We start from the raw sequence: 9658 nt of genomic DNA, 5'->3' as shown, positions 1-9658 counted from the left end.
TCTGAGCATCTCCCCTTCGCACAGAGGAGAGAACTGCAAACACGGATTGCCCAGGTGATAGCGGCTCGATGTGAGCTGGCTCTGCCCTGAAACCCTTTACACACCCAGGTCCAAACTTTTACCCAAATTCACCACCAAAGCTCAACCAACGATTTCATAATGGGCCTGTATGGTTTCCAAAACAGAACCAGCACACATCTGCCCAGCTTGGAGCAGAGACATTGATGCTAGATTTGTCTGATATAATTTAACACCATGTTGATACAACCTGTATTCCTAATTCATCAGGGTACATCAGTAACTAAGTCAAAGAAATAGGACCATTTATAGGCTCAAGTCATGGCACACATGTCACTTGGGGCACTGGAGCTGATAAAACAAAGACTCTGAAAGATGCCTTGACAGTGTGTTTAGTCTCACCTAGAGCACTTTGTTTGGGAAATATCTGGTGTTGAATTATTGATCATATAAATAAACACAGGTGGAGAGAACTGAGGTACTTCTGAAGTGAAAACAAACAATGGAAAGGAAGGACACAGTAAAGTACAGAAAAGCTGAGGTATAAAGCATAGACACTACTTATATTAAAGGATATTCACATTATTCTATGGCAGAATAACAACATTATGCCATTTGGCTTGTGTTAATGCTTTTGGTTAAATCCCTGAAGAAGATTTAAAAAACTTACAGACACTTCTGGAGGAAAAAAAACCTACCAGCAGGTAATGTGCATGTTTTAGTACATATGGCTACCAACAAAGTGCTGCCATCATATAGAAATACATGGAGAAGCAGATTTACTTGGATTAATGAAGGGGAAGTTAGAAAGAAAAACAAAGGTTTGGAATTTTAAGCTTTACATGTGCCCTTCTGATGATTTCCATGCTCAGCTGCTCCTCATCCCTTTGGACAAATTTGAAGATAAATTCCTTCCCTTACAAAACAGTAAATCCAAGCCACTTCAGGAAGGATTGCAAAAACAATCTTCAGGTTGCTTTATTTCATATCTTCATGTCTAATGTGTTTTTTACACTTATTGATTTATATCCTAGCCAGGGTAAGCTGCCAAAGTCCCACTGAATCAATAGGGTAGTGCTAATTCCTCTGAAGGTTCCTCTGATTTTCACTCTGTAGCTGGCATTTTTACAAACTAAACATATGACGTTATTTCACCCTTCTTTATTTGTAAGAAAGGCTTCAAAATATAACCCAGATCACTCCTATAATAACCTGCAATAAATATATAAAACCTGAGTATGTATTCATGTTCTTTCCAGAATCCTAGAGATGAGGACGGGTTTACCATAAGGCATTAGATATTCTTTGTTAGCATTCAAAAGCTACATCTCCTTGGTGCCTCCAGACATTTTTCATTCCCCACTTCAAGCAGTATTTATCAGGCCTCTTGCCTCTCTAATTGGATTGTTTGCCCATTCGAAATGCACAGCAACATTCTACTCAGAGAACAATACATCCAGACAAAACAACACCTTGTTTAAAAATACATAAGTACATTTCTTCTTTGAGCACGGAAAAGAAACAACATTTCAAATTCCCCAAGAAAAAGCGAGGACATCAGAACATCCAGGGCACTGATACTGACCCAGCAGAAGAAATACCTTTGATAACTTGCCCTTTAATCCGCTTTTCTTCTACAGTCACCTTTTGCTTATTCTCCCTCATTGGTAACTTTCTTTTCATTTTGAAATGTTCCTAAGACCTCTTTGCTATATCCTGAAGCTTCTGCACTCTCCAAGACGCAGAAAAACACCTGAAGCCCAAGGCGCCAAACACAACTGAAAACACACGAACCACAGTTGTTCGGGGATGTACATATATCTCGTAAAACTGATTAAATATAGCAACATTGCAACACTATTTCCTTCAGAAATCACAAAAGGAGATGGGGATCCAGACTTAAATCCCATTATCAATTATGACTCTGTTCTGATTTACTTGGATCAGTTATTTTGCAGGTTTTCCCTTCAAAATATCTCAATGCTTCTTATTGCCAGAACATGTGTGACCACTCCAGGACAGTCTGTCACTCACACAAGCAGCTTATGAACTTTGCTTGCTGTGTACAGACATACCCCAGCGAGAGAAGGTAAATATCACTTTTTCTTTCTTTTTTTTCTCCTTAAAAAGGGCAATTCCCTGGAAGCTCGCAGTAATATGCCATAGTTTCATGTGAAGAGCTCAGCCGAGACTGTAATATAAGTGTCAGTCACTTGATTGACAGCATACAAGGAACGTGATTTTTTTTTCTCTCTCACCTCAATGAAATTCTGATGGCAAATTTGTGCTTGTGATGCTAGACACCGGTAGTTAGTCCTCAAAACCAGTGTTGACTCCTATCAAGAAAGCTAGCGGAATCTAAACTGGAGATACAGCCCTGTAACCCCAGTCACTTTATGGGCCATTTTTTTCACCCAATGATTAGTGTGGAGCTGCCATTAACTGCACCACTCATCAGTTAACAAAAGTACAAACCTGTCATGGATTATCTGAGAAAGAGGATATCTCTTTAACAAAAAATTGTCCTTTTAGGAGTATCTGTTAGAACTCTGTTTTTTTGAGAACTGGGATTCACCCTAGACGTTACCAGGTGAGTTGTTAGGGAATCCAGCTCCCATGAAACTTCATTAAGGTTTAAGGCAACATTTTTAGGCCTCATTGAAAATATCATTCTGACGTGACATTCCAGTGTTTCCATTTGCAGTTTCACTGCTCATTTATATGATCCCAAGAGTGTGTGAGAAGCAACATACAAAGAGGAATAATAGGAATTAATCACCCTGTTAAAACAAGTGCATAAACCCCAGGCCTTATTGAAATGGATATCAAAGCGGTTTCAGCAAGGGCAGGACTTCACTTGCTGGATGTTCCCTGGCACAAGCCAGTGCCAGCAGATCAGTGTCGCTGCTCTGACAGTGATGGAGCACACGCCCTTCCCAGTTTCCAGTTTCCTTATTCCCATTAACACATGTGGCTTTGCTGTGCCTTTTTTGCTCTAGCAATCTCTGTTAATTCCCTGTTAAAACAGATTTTTTCAGTCATCCTCAGTAGACATTTTTTTTTCCTTTGATGTCGAAGGGAGAGAGAGCAACAAGCAGTGATGGAGAGAGATTAAGAATGGCAGAGCAATAAAGCACAAGAATGAACACTGAAGTTACCTTATTCTTATATTAAGAACCTGATCAGAAGTAATAGACTTAAATGTACATTACGGAAACATTCAAACAGCAGAGGTGTTTGTAAACTCCTGAATACACTTGTCAGGTAATGCTCTACAGCATTGCATTTGTAGATGTATCTTTATAACTGTTGCAGAACAATGGCCTTTGCATATGCCATAACTATGTTTTGAACATATTTTTCAGACATATGCCATTCAGTGGTGGTTGTTAAATGCTCCATCCATAAACCATTATGCTCTTCTATATGGAGGTTTCACTGCACCAGGCAGCTGTTTGACAGAGAACAAACTCCTGGGGAAAGCAGCAAATCAAATTAAATACATCTCCACAGAGCCATCATAGGGGGGTGCGTGGCTTGATGGGCTGCACCAAGAGCAATAAGCACACGAAGGAAGAGCAAACCTGGGATAAATCAAGATGGTCCAAATGAGGGAGCAGACAGACAAATCACTATGGGCTCCGTGAAAGCCATTAGGAGTTTCAATGTTCATTTCAACAGCGCCACTATTTCAGCTGTCTGTCTGCAGGCAGGAAGTTCTTAATCCTGCAAAAGTCAGAGATTAGCTAATTATTGTTCTTTTCTCACTCACTTTTATAAGCTTGGTTATGGGAAATGATACTCACTGATATGCCAATAAATAAACTCACTGAGGAAAACTAAAGTGGAACATGCTAATAGTTAAGACTTCTCTTTTGTAATATTTATTTTCCTGATATAAACCTGTAACCACCCCAAAGTTTACAAGAGGCTAAAGAAATAAATGGCTTGGTTACTTCAAGAAACAAACCCAGACATCTATTCATCTCAAACACTGGGTTATTCTTGTTAAGAACTTTTCTACAAACAAGACAATATGAGTGTTTTCTTTCCTTCTAATTTTCTATCACATATGCATGAAAGGCTGTCAAATACATTCTGGTAGTATATACACACTGTACATTAGGGAGGGAGAATAAACAGCAAGAGAAGTGCCAACATAATAAATAAATTCCTCTTAATAAAAGCCATTAACAGTGACCTAAGCGTAGAAGTGTCCACTTCAGGGAAGCGCAAAGTGCTCACACAATACCTCACTTTAATGTATTTTCTATTAAAAACCTGCTCTTTCATCCCTTTCTCAGCTGCTTATTTCAGCCTGAATATACTAAAATCCTCAGAATAATTTCCTTCTGGAAAAGAACTGGTAAATCTATGTCGAAATGAGAACAACCTTGTTCTGTTTTAAAAGCGTTCACCCCTACATCATTCATGCTGTTCATACTCTTTCTAACTTAACATTTCACAGTCTCCTGACCAAACTCTGGAACTGGGGTCTACAACAATAGTCATTTTTGTTTTTACAATTTTTCTGAGTGATCTTATCTTAATCAGATGCATAATGAAAAACAGAGAAATATACCTATGCTGCTCCGACTCACAGAATCATTTCTCATAATCAAATATAATGTCTCGTGGATTTTTCAAGCATCCCTGCATAGCCTGACTGGGGAAAGGTGGGATGGAAACAGTGGGCACATGTCCCTAATTAGGCTTGTCCAGTATTATTTTTAGAACACCACACATTCATTTGCCTGGGTCCAAGCTGAATTGGTCCATCCAGCTTGAAACTCCCTTACAACACTGTAACCGTTGGTAAAAACTTTCAGCAAGCAGAAAAGCCGTAGGTCTTTTTTTCAGAACAAAGTTATGAGGAACAGGTATCATTCTGCTCGAGTGTACGTTACTTCTGTTTCACCTTCCCCAACCCCACTCCGCAGCGATGACACTGGGAGATCACCTTGTTCCTGTGAAAGATGGACAAAACCGGTCTGATTTTGGGCCTCTGATTTTTCAACAGTATTAATGCAAGGCTCTTCCATGCACCAGCAGCAAAAGACGTGCAAATTCAAATACAAAGCCTCTTGTCACCAACAGCTGTGACTACTTTAGAATCAATCAGTTCCTTCCACGATTACGCAACATCATTGGTCACGAAACCAGTTTCTGGCATAGCACTGTTTGGAGTTACTTTTGCTTTCTCTGAGAGCCTGCAAATAATAAGACATAGACATTAAGACCTCGTGAATACATTTCACTTTCCATTTAGCTATAGCTTTACTCAGCAGGACTGTAGATAAAGGTAGCAGCAAACAATCATTGAACCTTAAACAACATTTTGAAAATAAGTACCAAGGCCTCATATTTGTTCTGAAACTCTTATTTTCAGGGAATATTGTTTAACTGTTTTTCAGTGAGATTTTCAATGTGTTTCAAAAAAGAAAATACCATGAGGTTTTATATGAGAGTTTCTGAGGGACAGATAATATTGAAATAAAATTGTAGATTACTGTTTTACTAGTATATTTGACCAAAAATTTACCTTCATTCAGTACTTCCAGGTACTTTAGCACTGAACTACCCTGTTTCCCCAAAACTAAGACCTACCCTGAAAATAAGCCCTGGCATGATTTTTCAGGACACTGGAAATATAATCCCTACTCCAAGAATAAGCCCTAGCTACAGTTCATTTTAAAAGTCAATTTAAATAGCACCCAGGCAGCTACATGTGTAAAAAAGTAAGCATCTTTTGGGGCAAAAATTAATATAAGACCCTGTCTTATTTCTGGGGAAACAGGGTATCTGTGTTAGTACTATGACAAATCAGTTCTGTAAGGGGCTCAAGGAGCTGCTGAGAAGCATAGATGTGACGTCCACCCCCAGAACTGAGTTTTGCTGAGGGCTCTCCCCATATCTTCTCTGTGGTTCTGCAGAATTCGGCTTTCACAGGCACTCTGGTGTTTGGTTTTTTTCCTCGTTGTTTTTGAGTCTCAAGCAAGAGACAGCTGAGCCCCAATTCATGAAGTTGTCAAGCAGCGTAGACCAGAGCCAGCAAACAGAAATCCCACTTTGCACAAATAATGTGCTACAAAAGGATGAGTTAGAACTCACGGCAACATCTGCAACTGTCACACTAAAGCAAGGCCAAGCAGCGCGCCATAAATAAAGCATAGGGCTTCAGATTTGGAGTGGGAGATCAAAGATCTGTGGTGGAATATATATTTCGAACACAGAACTATCAAAAATCTGGTTAGAAGTTAGAACTCAAAAGATGATTATTCAAAAAATGCAATTAAAACTTTTTCCTTTCCCTGAAGTCATCTTCTGAACTTCAACACAACTCGTTATGAGAATTTCACTTGCAGTCAGTATAGGAACTTTCAAGGCCATCTTGTCAGAAGAATATTCTTTGAAAAAAAAAGACAAAAATATTTATTTAAAAAATTTAAGCAAACATAGCTAAAAATATTTAAATTGCATTTTAAATACCTTTCTGGAACATAAAGTCTCTCTAAGTATATTCTTAGACACAGACTGTAGTAACTTAATGATTTTTTCACGATTTGAAGTTCTTGCATCATTTCCTTTTGTGGTAATTAAGCAGAAACAACCTAGGTCATTTTAATTCTCATTCTTTCCTTTCTCCACCACTCCCCCAACACTTCCAAATTCGAGGTCTGGTTAAGATTCAGTAAGTGATTCCAGCCTAATCCTCAGTAATTTGGTTCATGAGTTGTCTGGTTTAAGAATCATATTTTGAGAAGAACTTTGCATATCTGTTTCAGCAAATTAGTTTCCTTAATTTTCCTTTGTACTTCCTAATCTCTAAAAAAAAAAAAAAAGTCTATCACTCTGAACAACTGCAGTAAAAATTGCTTTTTTGAATTCCATTTCTTAAAATGGAAGCAGAATATCTTTTATTTCCTCACAATCTTACAAACCCGATGCTTGCCTAGTATATCTCTTTCAGCTATTAGTTGCACGTGCTGCTTTTCAGAGATTACAACTGTTAATGCCACCCACAATTAATAGATGATAAAGAGGAAGAATGGATATTGATAAATATAATACATAATACAGAAATGCAATACAATCTTCTTCTGTTTTTCAGCAGTCTTGCAGTGAGCTAATTCATCGTGCAGAGAGTTACTGCATCTCCAGAAACAGCCGCATGAAAAATGAACCCAACTCCTTTAAAATAAAAATTTGTATTTGCACATGTTCATTATAGCCTTGGCTGCACAGAGATCCCGAGTTCGCATTTGTCACTGTGACAAAACAATCAATACAACCCAAATCCCACACTTTCTAAGAAAACAAATCTCCCATTGACTTCAACAATGGCAGCACTTAAAATCAGCAGATTTTCAGCATTTAGCAAACCAAATTAACAGGGAACTTGTGGGGTCAAAACCAGAGTTTGACGCCTGTTGATAACAAGAGAAAAGTTGGCTACAATGTCAGAAGCTGCTCTTCTAGCCCTGCACCACTGAGGAACTATGAGAACCTCAGGAAAGTAGTCCCAGCTCTTTCCAGGAGCAGCAGCTGATGAGTAGGCTGGTATTGGATCCAAAGAAGCCAACGAACCACGACAACTTCAGCAGAGTTTGTGTTGTGTGGAGCATCCTCTGCTGCAGGGCTCGTCGGGTAGTACCAGCTCCTGGGATCGCGGAACAAACTGCTGCGGGGAACAGGGACTGACGACAGAACCAATCTCACGTTCAGCTCTCCTCGGGCTTTCAGCTACAATCTAAATTTTAATCACTTATCCAGCATGTCAGGTTACACATTGCTGTATCTCAGCATTCTCCGGGTACTTATCAGTCCTGGTGCAGATTTAAGAGGAATGTGTAGGCGTTCATCTATTAGATATAATATGGCAACAAGCGATTTCTTTCTGAATGGTTTCAGGTATACTCAATAAAAAACTTAAGTCTGACTACAAATTACCTTGAATCTAACTCACACTATGCCCAGTTCCCTAACTACAAGCATCTATTAGTTTGGCTGTAACACATCAAGGCAGCTCAGCTTGCCTTAGTACCCTGTGCACCATGTAGCCGATGTCTTGATGGAAGATTTATGGCAGCTGCACATGGAAAAATATCAATCAACAGTCACTTGAGTGAGCACATCTCAACAGGCTTATGACAGGACTTCCTTTTAGGTCCATTTAGAAGTTCTCTTTTGAAGACAGGTGCTAAATGGTGACAAACATCCATACAACTTCCTAGAGGTTTGCACACTTGCTCAGGAAACATTTGGGGCTTTCACGTCTGAGTGATATTAACTTGTGATATTTCTTGTACCTGATCTTCGTTGTGCTTGGAAATGCGTATCTTTGAGGTATCTGCTGTTCCATCAAATCTGCTGAAGAATTCAAATGTGATTGCTTATTCCTTATTTTCTAAAGAAAACAATGCTAAGAACGTGTGAATTGCTCCTGGCCTTCTGACCATAACCCTGACCTTTCCCTTCCTAGGGGAGGTTCTTTATCAAGAGGCTGAAGAATCAGACTACCACTATCTTACTCTGTCTGGTTTAATAAACCTTTGTACCCATTTCCACAAGACCACAGCAGGCTGCTTTGCAGGTTATGGCAGTCAATAACTAAAACAAACTACAGTAATATACACAGAAGGCAAGGAAAGCTCATCTGATTCGAGAAGCACTTACTCCTTTCTTTTTGTGATGGCTCAGCAACTGCAAATAAACTGAATATCCTCCATTCAAGCAGTATTTTGGGCTCTCATTACCCTTCTGGGGCACATGTTAGAACACAGGTCCTGTTCAACTCCGTGCAACTTGTACAGAGAGAGGCCCTACAGCTGTGACAACAAAAACAGTGTAAGTTGATCATAAAACAAGCACAAATGACAAAGTAACATCATTTCTATTGATTTGCTTTCAAAAGCGGGATGCGGCTGTGAAACTGCAATGCTTTTATACGCTGTACCTAACAGCACAGCAGGCACCGTTGGTTACTGAATAAGTGAACCTCGGAAACCAGCCACAGCTTTTTCTTTCTAGACGCATGGTAGGAGAAGTTGCCCTGAAAAAGGCAGTTGAAGGGCCAGTGATGATGGCAAAGCTCGCTGGCAAAACCTGCACTTTTCACCTGGCAAATTCTGCATCGTGGAGGGGTTTCCAGCAGGAGCTGCGGTTGGGGTGTTGCTTTGAGGAATGAATGGTGCTGTTACTGCTTGCTACCAACTGCACTGAATAGGGCAGCCAAGAAAATAAATGACAGTAGAAAACAAAGCAGCCCGTCTGGAACATGGGATGTCTCCTCCTGGGGCTTTAAGGCCTGAAACAAACTCTGACTTAAAAGCTAAGTCCTACAGGCTATAACCCTGTAGAACAGTCCAGATAGTTCACGTTTTGTACTGCTGTTTAGTGACTCAGTGCTACGTCATGATCTGGAGGGTCATGTCCAGCTCAGTGGTACCAGTTAAAAACCTGCCCCCTAAATCAAAATCACTGCCCCCACCCAGAAACCTGCAGCTCACCCTCTTCAAATATTTGAATAAAATCAGAATGGTGAAGGCTGCTCAAAAGTAGACATAGTAGTAGAAAGTAGTAACTTTACCAAATAATTCTCAGTCTTTACTTTACTTCATTTTTGAGCCTAACAATCCAA

This window comes from Patagioenas fasciata, chromosome 13 (assembly GCF_037038585.1).
Source record: "Patagioenas fasciata isolate bPatFas1 chromosome 13, bPatFas1.hap1, whole genome shotgun sequence".
Lineage (NCBI taxonomy): Eukaryota > Metazoa > Chordata > Aves > Columbiformes > Columbidae > Patagioenas > Patagioenas fasciata.
This window is presented reverse-complemented; position numbering follows the sequence as displayed.